This window comes from Chenopodium album, chromosome 6 (assembly GCF_948465745.1).
Source record: "Chenopodium album chromosome 6, dcCheAlbu1.1, whole genome shotgun sequence".
In the NCBI taxonomy this organism is placed as follows: Eukaryota; Viridiplantae; Streptophyta; class Magnoliopsida; order Caryophyllales; family Amaranthaceae; genus Chenopodium; species Chenopodium album.
Genome location: NC_137839.1, coordinates 73,503,787 through 73,515,079, shown reverse-complemented (window position 1 = coordinate 73,515,079; position 11,293 = coordinate 73,503,787). Strand labels below are relative to the sequence as shown.

The 11,293-nt window shown below is 36.1% G+C and overlaps 1 long non-coding RNA gene across 1 annotated transcript; it reads right to left on the bottom strand.

Annotated features, from left to right (window-relative positions):
• Positions 1 to 1,014: 1,014 nt before the first annotated feature.
• On the bottom strand, positions 1,015 to 2,521 carry LOC145635238 (uncharacterized). Its single transcript, XR_014113813.1, has 3 exons — positions 2,317 to 2,521; positions 2,051 to 2,147; positions 1,015 to 1,207 (listed from the first exon to the last, which is right to left on the bottom strand). It is a non-coding gene; the product is annotated as an uncharacterized LOC145635238 (long non-coding RNA).
• Between the last annotated feature and the right edge of the window lie 8,772 nt (positions 2,522 to 11,293).

Below are 11,293 nucleotides of genomic sequence, written 5' to 3'. Positions count from 1 at the left end.
TTCCATATTGATCATGTGCAATTTTGCTATTGAACATTGTATTTGTTAATTATTGTGTATTTTTGAAACTTGTTATGTTCATTTATAATTGTATATTAAAACTTTGTGCAGTGAGAAAAAAAACTGATATTTCATATCTTGCTAAGGTTTTGATCTTATCTGTTTATTTAAGTGTTTGAAATTGAACATTTATATATTTTAATATGATCATTTAACTTTTATTTGGAGGCGAAGGATTTAGTGTTTAAAGGATTTAATATGATCATTTTTTGAAACTTGTTATGTTCATTTATAATTGTATATCAAAACTTTGTGCAGTGGGAAAAAAAGCTGATATTTCATATCTTGCTAAAGTTTTGTTTTTCTTATCTGTTTATTTAAGTGTTTGTAATTGAACATTTATATATTTTAATATGATCATTTAATTTGTTTTGCAGTCGAAGGATTTAAATATTCCTATAAATAAAAGTGTTGCTGGTGTTTCTGCTGCTCAAGCTCAATGTAATGTTCCTATAAATAAAGGTGGTGTTGGTGTTAAAAATGATGATCAAGTTAATCCAAGAGTACTAGTGCGTCTACAAAATCTCAAACTAGATATTTTGTTCCACCCGTAGTTCTTGGCTTTGTTCCAACTTCAACTCGGGATTGTTCAAACTTCAATCCAGAAATGTTTAAACCCCATTCCAGAAATGTTCAATCGACAAATGTTTAAGTTATTCCTCCCACGGTTCCAATAAATGATCAAGGTGCTCTTATTCAAAGTTCTTCAAGTGTTAAAGACATAAGAATTTGTTTCTATATAGTACCTTTCTTAGTATATTTTTTTTTTAAATTCAACATATGTAAATGATTATTTATCAATTTGAAAATGAACAAAAGTAAAGAACCAACAACCAATTTATAAAACCTAAAAATTATATATTTTTTTTCATACAAATAAAGATTAAAATGAAATATCAATTACAATAATTTTTTTAACAAATAAAATCTATAAGTCTATTTTCTTCCAAAAAAAAACATCTATAAAACTATATATAAGATGTGATCATATACACATTCATTAATGAACATATACACTTTCATAAATGAACATATAACATGTACTATTCCTTTGCAAACTTCCTTGCTTATCTTCTATTTAACCTATATTTAGTGTTTTTCTTCAAATAGCATCAGTTCCGCATCCTTGCTTCCTAATTTGGTCCACCTGTTGAACAAAATGAATTAACGAATGTTAATTATTATATACACTACTTTATAAATGAACAATATATCTTACATTATTGAACATTTATCACTTTTACATTATTTGGTTTCAAATCACAAATCTAACTCTCATTAAGTTTAGTAGTGAATGTTTCTATATGCTTCATAATGTATACTCCGCAGTTTGTATAATCAGCGTTGTTAAGCCATTTTATCTTCTCCAAAACAACTACATATTCTTCAATTCCATGTGCAAATTTATATCAAATGTGTAACTTTGGACATCACTACAATATAGCTAGATTGGTTGTAAGATATTAGTTTTAATGCATACAAATGAACATTATCAATATTATACATGAGCATAATGTATAAAAGAAATGAACATTCGTTATTTAGGCATATAAATATATATGTAAACTGAAATGAACCAATATTAACATATATTTTAAAATGAACATTACTTTATATGTAAATGAACATTATGAATTTCATAAATGATCAAAAGATTTGATAGAATAAATAAGTCAGTTTCTCAACTCAAATGAATGATTATTTATGCATTTCATAAACGTGCATAACGTATCATACAAATGAACATTATTTATTTAGGCATATAAAGTCAAATATAAACTCAAATAAATTCAAATATACAAATGAACATTTATAATTCTATATATGTTCATATATTAACTCGGAATCGTAGAAATGTTAACATCTATACCATAAGACTTTTTAATATCTTTTAAAAGTTCTAGATCTACAACTTGAGACTTTTGTTCGCTGTTTTTTTTTAAAAAAATTTTCTACTCTTGTTTAAATAGGTTTTTGAAATAATACTTACGTTTCTTCAGACTATGCCTTGTTGTGTTCAACGAACAGGATTCTTCTCTGAATCATCATTCTCTTTATCTCTCTACTTCGAAATATATTTTTCGGTTCTGTAAAAAAAAAAAAAAAAAAAAAAACACAAAACATAGTAGATTTTAATGATTTTTGCATAAAATAGTTCTAATCAAGTTAGATTATGTTTCTGAACATGTAATTTCAAAATGAAATACGTAGTAGAAAAAATAGGTTCATACAAAAAATTTTAGTAAAATTACTTACTCTTTCTGTGAATGTTGTTGCGATTGTTGAATTTCTTCGCAAATGTAGACATTTGAAGCAATTTAGCAATATTTTGAAGCAATTTCGTAGTATTTTGAAGCAATTTCGTAGTATTTTGAAGCAATTTTGGTTCATATTTTCTGGTTTTGATGAGAGAGAAAGTCTAGAGAAATGAATAAGAAGGTTTTAGAGATAACGGTGGGTAGTTACAGTAGGTTAGTGGGTTATGGGATGTGGGTAACATGATAAACGCATCGTTTAGAGGGGGGTGTAGGTATCCCTACCTACACTAGGGTCTAGTGTATACCAACTGCTTCACCCTATCCTCCCTACATGACGTCATCTTGGGCCCCATTATATTAACGACCTCTCTTTCATTTTTCCCTCTCTCTTCTCACGATTTCCCCAGTTCTTCCCTCTTTTTGACTTTCTTCTTGCAAATTTTAATTCATTTGTCGCATTTTCGCAATTTAGGATTTCAAATTCTACAATTACTACTTCAACAAATTGACAATTCAAAAACAATGGGAAAATTATGTGTAATTAGGGTTAGTGAAATCAAATTGGGGTTTTTCTTAATTCAAATTAGGGTTTTAAACATCAACCTTCATCACAACCTTCTCAATCAACTGTACAAGGCCCACAAACATAACAAAATCAGGATCAGCAGCAGCAAACTCCTAGCAGGGCCAGAGAGAACGAAGCTTCCAATTAAGAAAGACAAATATAAGACTATAGAGAGTCATCATTAGTACTCTTATTCATATATGTATGAACAAGTGACTGCATAATTTTTTGGGTTGTCTGTGATGTAATTTCAATACTTTGACCCTAATAACTAATATATAAAGCTTAAATTTTAGCTCATGAGACAACAAAACTTGACATTCTAACTTTTCACCGAGTGTCACGCCACGTAAAAACATATTTTAGAGTTTATTTTCAATAAAATTTGAATAGATTTAAAAAATAAAAAAGTTATTTGAGAGTTTTATTTTCAATAAAACTTTGATTTAGAATTTGATTTTCAATAAAATACCAATATTATTTTTATACAAAATGGCGGATCAAGAGTGGTAAGAAGAGAAAAATAAGAAAATCAAAGAGACATGTTATTATATATAAACGTTCTCTTAAGTCTTAACATGCAACCAGTCTTTCCCTAGATGGTCAAAGAAATTGAAAAGAGATCACAAATTTACACAATCATTCTTTTTAGTAGTACATTATTACTTCTAACTTTTTTTTAGATTGTCAAGTGATTATTAATCCATGAATAGAAAATTCAAATAACATATATATTTTAGATAAAAAGTTTTATTTTTAAAATTCATTAAACAATCCGAGCATCACATGGGGCACAAAACTAGTATTGTTATAATCCATTTTTTGAGAAATTTATGGTATGTTGTGAATATTCTGTGATATATATCTTGTGTAATTTAGTTATCTCATGACTAGGTTGTAAATCATATAAATATGGATTAATGAGAAAGCCTCCAATCAAGGAGAATTACACTATTCTACATGGTATCAGATTTTAATTAGGGTTTCTCCTCCCTCTCACACCCTAAACACGATCCTAGGCCTCTAGCCGTCCTCATCCACACTCGCCCAACCTCCTCCTTCGCCCTCCATGGCCGGTGATGACACTCCCCCACCACCTCCCCCTCCTCCCCCCTCTAACAATTTCCACCCTGCGTATGCCGCAACCAACATCAAAAACCTCATGACTGTCACTCTTGATCAACAAGAAGCGCACTATACCACCTGGGCCGAACTGTTTCAAATCCAGGCGTGTGCATTCAACCTCCTTGATCATATTGATGATACGGTTTCCCGTCCGACGGACATTGATGATGCAACTTGGAAAAGGTTAGATGCTATCGTGAAAAATTGGATTTATGCCTCCATATCCAAAGATCTTGTTCATACTATCATGAAGTCGGGTGCTACGGCTCTTGAATTGTGGACCTGTCTAAAGGAAATTTTTCATGATAATAAGCATACTAGGGCGGTTTATTTAGAGGAGCAGTTTAGCACCACTAAACTTGAGCAATTTGCAAATAAGTCAGATTATTGTATGCATCTCAAACTTCTTGCCGATCAATTGAGCAACGTCGACAATCCGGTTTCCGATCGAAAGATGGTTCTTCAATTGATTGCGGGTCTTCCCGAAGGGAAGTATGACACCGTCGCGGCCTTGATCTCTCAAACCGAGCCTACCCCCAACTTTAACAAGGCTCGTTCTATGTTCATCTTGGAAGAGACAAGGAAACACAAGCAAGAAGAGTACGGGCAACAAGCCCTTATTGCTCAAAGTTCTCAAGCCACCGCCTCCACCGGTTCCGGAAGCACCCAGTCTTCGCCGGCGGACCAGCAGCGCGCCACCAGCAAGGGTGGTCGCGGCCGTGGCCGTGGTAGCAACAAGGCAGGGAAGGGTAGGGGTCGTGGGAAGCAAACCAACAGCAATCCACAACAACAAAACAACTCGCCTGGGCCTCAGCAGTGGCAGGCCCAATCCCAAGCCCCACAATGGCAACAGGCCCCTCAGTGTGGCACCCAAGGTTCGTGGCAGCCCGGGCAGTGGGCCTCACCACCCTGCCCGTATCCCACGGCCCAGCAGCAATAGACCCGAAGCCCAACACCCTCTGTTTTGGGTCGTCCACCTCAGCAGGCCTACTATGCCACCCCAACTCAGCACGGTTATGGTCCTCTCATGTCTCCAACGGACTTGGGTCAAGCCTATAGTTCAATGAGTCTTCAACCGTCGGACAATGGATGGTACATGGACACCGGGGCTACTTCCCACATGACTCGTGATTCGGGTAATTTCTCTAAACTGTTTAATTTGAGTTTTCCTCAATATATTGTTGTTGGTGATGGCAAACACATTCCAATTTTAGGCTATGGCAACTCCACCACTCCTTCACCTAACCCTCCCTTCCATCTCAAGCATGTCCTTTATGTCCCTAACATAATTAAAAATTTAATCTCTGTTAGGAAATTTGCCTGTGATAATTCTGTGTCTATTGAGTTTGACCCTCTCGGTTTTTCTGTGAAGGACCTCCTTTCGGGGACAACTCTAGCGAGGTGCAATAGTGTGGGGGACCTATATCCTTTCTCAACCTCTTCTGCAACACATGGAAATAGTCATCTCTCTCTAGCTGCTATTTCTCCTTCAACTTGGCATCATAGACTTGGACACCCCGGCGATCCTGTGTTTGATCTCCTTAGGAAAAACAATTTCATTAATTGTAATAAGAGAAATAATTCTCATTTTTGTTATTCTTGTCCATTAGGAAAACATGTAAGGCTTCCTTTTAAGCCCTCTACTTCTATCACTTTTTCACCGTTTGACATTATTCATGCGGATTTATGGACGTCTCCTATCTCTAGCACATTGGGTCACAAATATTATCTTGTGTTACTTAATGATTTCTCTCATTTTCTTTGGGTGTTTCCTATGAAATATAAATCGCAAGTCTATGATATTTTTCTTAATTTTCGAGCATATGTTAAAACAGAATTCGAAAGAGATATTAAATCCTTTCAAAGTGACAATGGTCGCGAATTTGATAATTCCCCTTTTCACGAGTTTTGTGCAACTAATGGCATGGTCTTCCGTTTTTCTTGCCCAAAAACTTCTTCCCAAAATGACAAGGCCGAAAGAATTATTCGCACTATTAACAATATGTCTCGCACCATACTCTTTCATGCCTCTCTTCCTCCCTCTTTTTGGGTTTATTCTATTAATATGGTTGCTTACATTCTCAACATTCTTCCCTCTACAACCATACAAAACAAGACTCCAACCGAAATTCTATATCGTAGAACCCCTACATATGATCATCTTCGTGTTTTTGGCTTTCTATGCTACCCAAATTTGAGTGTCGTTGCACCTCACAAACTTGCACCTCGGTCCACACCATGTGTCTTTTTGGGGTTTCCTTCTAATCATCGGGGATATTTGTGTTATGATTTGTCTTAAAAAAAAACAATCATCTCTAGGCATGTAACATTCGTTGAGGACATTTTTCCATTCACAAATATTAAAAAGTTTAAAGTTGTAGATTATGATTTCCTTGATCATTCTGCCACTTCCTTAAACCTAATGATACTCCACCAACTCCAAAATCAAACTACTGGCCCAACTCCACAAATAGGCCCAATCCCTACCTCTCCTACCTCACCTTCTCCCACGCCAAAACAGAAAGGTTCACAGGTGGGCTGCGGTTCATCAGGCCCAGCCGCGACCCACCCGTGGACTCCTCTGTCCAGCCCAATCAACTCACCACAAACCCCCACTCCTCTCCCACCGCAATCCAGTTCGGCTCCCTTCCTCACCCAAGCCCGATTCCTCCCTCACGGCATAATACCCAATCCACTCACACCATGCACACACGTGCAATGCGTGGCATATTTAAACCAAACCCGAAGTACAATCTAACGGTTCAAACCATTTCTCCCATTCCAAAAAGTCCCAAACTAGCCATGCTTGACCATAATTGGAATGCCGCCATGAATGAGGAATTTAATGCTCTTACTAAACAGCATACTTGGGACCTTGTTCCACGACCAGAGGGGGTCAATATTATTCGTTGTATGTGGCTGTTTAAGCACAAATACAGGGAAAATGGTGACTTGGAGATACACAAAGCAAGATTTGTTGTGAATGGCAAGTCTCAACAGGTTGGTGTAGATTGTGATGAGACATTTTGCCCGGTGGTGAAACCGGTGACTATTCGTACTGTTTTGAGCATTGCTTTGGGTAGGGATTGGCCAATTCATCAATTAGATGTCAAAAACGCGTTTCTTCATGGTGATTTAAAAGAGACCGTATATATGCATCAACCACCGGGATTTGTAAATCCCAAAGCTCCCACTCATGTTTGTCGGCTTAACAAATCTCTCTATGGTCTTAAACAGGCTCATCGGGCTTGGTATCAAAGATTTGCTAATTTTCTTTTGCAGATTGGTTTTGTTTGCAGCAGAAGTGATAATTCCCTCTTTATTTTGCGACATGGTGCTAATGTTGCATACCTCTTGCTATATGTTGATGACATTGTTCTTACAGCGTCCTCTGAACAACTCAAATGTGATATTATTGCTCTTCTTAAGTCCGAATTCTCCATGACTGATTTGGGGAAGTTGAGTTATTTTTTGGGGATTTCTGTCACCAGAACTAAGGACTCCATGGTCCTTAGTCAAAGCAAGTATGCAGAGGAAATTATTCACAGGGCAAAGATGGACAATTGCAAGCCGGTTGTTACTCCAGTCGACACTAAGTCGAAACTTAGTGCTCACGATGGTGAGCCGATGAAGGATCCCTCTCTTTATAGGAGTCTTGCAGGTGCACTTCAATACCTTACTTTTACCAGACCTGACATTGCTTATGTCGTTCAGCAGATCTGTTTGTTCATGCATGCTCCTAGGGACCCTCATTTCAACGCTCTAAAGCGTATTATAAGGTATATTAAAGGCACTTATGATCATGGCCTACATTTGTATCGTTCTGCACCTACGAAACTCACTTCCTACACAGATGCCGATTGGGCAGGCTGCCCGGACACACGTCGTTCCACTTCAGGGTATTGTGTTTATTTGGGTGATAATCTGGTCTCGTGGTCTGCAAAACGACAAGCTACATTGTCCAAATCAAGTGCCGAAGCAGAATATAGAGGTGTCGCTAATGTTGTTTCTGAACTATGCTGGCTCCGGAATCTACTTCTCGAGTTACATTGCCCTATTCGACGGGCATCCTTGGTCTATTGTGATAATATCTCCGTCGTTTACTTGTCTTCTAATCCGGTACAACACCAACGTACCAAACACATTGAGATGGACATTCATTTTGTACGCGACAAGGTCGCCCTTGGTGAGATCAAGGTCTTACATGTTCCGTCTTCGTCTCAGTATGCGGATATTTTTACAAAAGGTTTGCCCCGCCAACTATTCCTAGATTTCAGAGACAGTCTCAGCATTCGACCTCCTCCCACTTCGACTGCGGGGGTGTGTTAGATAATATGTTAATATTATCTTGTGAATATTCTGTGATATATATCTTGTGTAATTTAGTTATCTCATGACTAGGTTATAAATCCTATAAATATGGATTAATGAGAAAGTCTCCAATCAAGGAGAATTACACTATTCTACAGTATTATTTTCTAAAATTTCCTTTATTTAATTTGTTGATGAAGACTACTAATTAATATCCCTTTATTTACTTTGGATGGCCCTTTAAGAGAATAAAAGATTAAAATAATCTCCAATGAAGAACTAGATTAAAAGATTACTAGGTTAGAACCCGTGCGATGCACGATTTATATAAAACCTATTTTCAATTTGTACATTTTAATAATAAATCGCTATTATACATGAATATAAATAAGAATTACGTACATTTTGCAAAAATCTTTTATTTTCATCAAAATTACGATACAGTCTCTGTTCGGCGTCATTTAATTCATAACTCAATGTAGGAGGTCATTTATTAGTGTGATATTCAAAATTATTTCAATTTTCTACGATAAATTGATAGGTTTTAGTTGTAAGGTAGAAACTTATAATATTTAAATTTCAAAAATGTTAAATATGATAGCTTTACAAACAAATAAACAAACAAAAAAATATGATGACATTATCATTTTATTTTGGCGGGAAAATTTTTATTAAGAGAGCGACACGTGGACAGTGGTGACGTCAGCATCTTCTGTTTTAGTAATAGTTAATAAATGAGTGACCCTATTTAAGACCCCATAACCCATTACCAGCCCGTATAAGGATGGCCCGTTAAAAGCCCAACCCTATCACCATGGGCGGAGCTACATGGGGGGCTGGCAGGTGCTCGGCCCCTGTAGCCCATTCCCGCAGCCTTTAAAATTTCTATTTGGCCCTTGTAAACTTTTACAATATATACAAATTAACTAACTCATTTGTTAATGATATTTCCTTGGCTTAGTAGTTAACATATGTCCTTGTGTCAAGTATGTTTGGTCTGGGGTTCAAAAAAAAAAGTATGTTTGGTCTAAAATGCATTGTAGTATTCTACTAAAATTATCAAAATATTATCACACCAACCCATACATCGATCAATGAGGATTGGTTTGAGTGGTAAGTAACTTATTATCACTGCTAATTAATATAAATAGTTTTGAGTCCGAGCCTAACCAAATGCAAAAAGTCCTCATTGGGAGACTACAAGTCAAGTGTTTAAATAGGGTTGAATCTGGAACTAAACTATACAGAATTCGGCCCCCGTAGGTTCCAAATCCTGGCTTCGCTCCTGCCTATCACAATATTTACCAAGTCAAGGCCCATTTAAAATAGGGCTGGCCTAGGGCCTTAAATGGGCCCCCAGTCTACTGAACAGGTCTAGCATCAGCTAGTCAGCTACATATCCCTCCTCCCTTGCTTTAAGAATAGCCTTCTTAGCTCTTGGAGTAATTAGTTGCATTTATTATATGCGTTAGTTTGTTTATCCCATGTTTTTCCTTGCTCTATACTCATTGCACAGCTCTTTGGTAGTCTGAAATGAGGATACCACTCACTAGTCACTACCCCTCTGATATTACACAAGGAAAAAAAGTATTTAAAAAAAAAAAAACAAAGGTACATACCGTACATTTGACGAGTAATATTCGTCTCAAAATATAATTTCCAAATATTTAATTATTATAATTATACATAAAAAAAAATATAAATAAAGTTGTTTATTGACAGACATGTCAAATCTTAACTAATAAAAGACAAAAAAAAAAAAAAAGTTATTAATGACTGTAGCTAAAACCAAACACGGCACCGTAACCTCGTAAAACAACCACGAGGAAACGGTTGTTAGCTGTAAATGTTGATGTACTATTGTAAGGAAGTTTGACATTTTCACCTTCGATTACAATGCTACCATACGTACCTCCATTCATACGTACTGTCCTTTGTTTCTACACTTACGTAAAAGATGCTTATATTTCGTCTCCTCTTACAAATTGGTAATTTTGGACTCAAGATTGTCCTTTGTTTCTTGTGCCTTCTCCTTCTCAAGTTGATATAACTCGGTCGATTTGTTAAGCATTTACTTAAGTGTAACGATTTCTTTATCCTTTTTCGCGATATCGTCCTTCAACCGTGTAACTTTTTCTTTCTCATCTTCGAATTCTATTGATCTCCACGTCATGATCATCCTTCGTTGATTGACCATATTGAGCCCAATCAAACTTCGCATTAGTATGGCAAAATATAAAATGAAACGAGAAGGTAGTAATTCCTAATCTTGCAAAACTAATTCCTTCCCTATTAACCCACAACCGTGTTTCGCATAGATTAAGGCTAATCTTGTATGCTCTTGCCCTTGGATTCAAGTATGATGCAGTCGGAAAGGTAGAAAGAAAAGCAAGCGCTAATCCTTCTCAAATAAACAGATTTACAAGCGATAAATCTGTAAAAAAAAATTACTCCGGAATCCACCAGAAAAAAAGTAAAACTCTTGAGAATATTATTCAAATGTCCAAACTGGAAATTAAAGGTGGCTAAAGCGTTTAAATAGTCTAAACAAAACCCTAATACGAAAATAAAACAAAATTAAAATCCGAAAAATATTTAAACGCTATTTTTAGGCCTTAAACGAAGTCGGATGGCTTAAAAAGCCTGACGATCACAACGTTGTGAGTTGGACTCGTTCGCCCGTTTCCATTTCCGAAAGTATATTTTATTAAGCAATCTGACTCCGGGAGCCCGACTAGTATCATTACTCTTAAAATCAAGCCTTACGACGTTGCACTTCTTCGTCGAACCGAGCAGCTGATCTCCCTACGTCAACATATAAGAGAATGGACAACTTTTTATGTAAGGTTCAAATTTATGTTGCTCAGACTCGAATTTGAGTGTCGTGTGAGACATGGTGTCAGATCCTCTTTTAGATTGAATAATATATTTCTCATATCAGCAGGCTACTATAGATATCGATGTCATGTTGAAG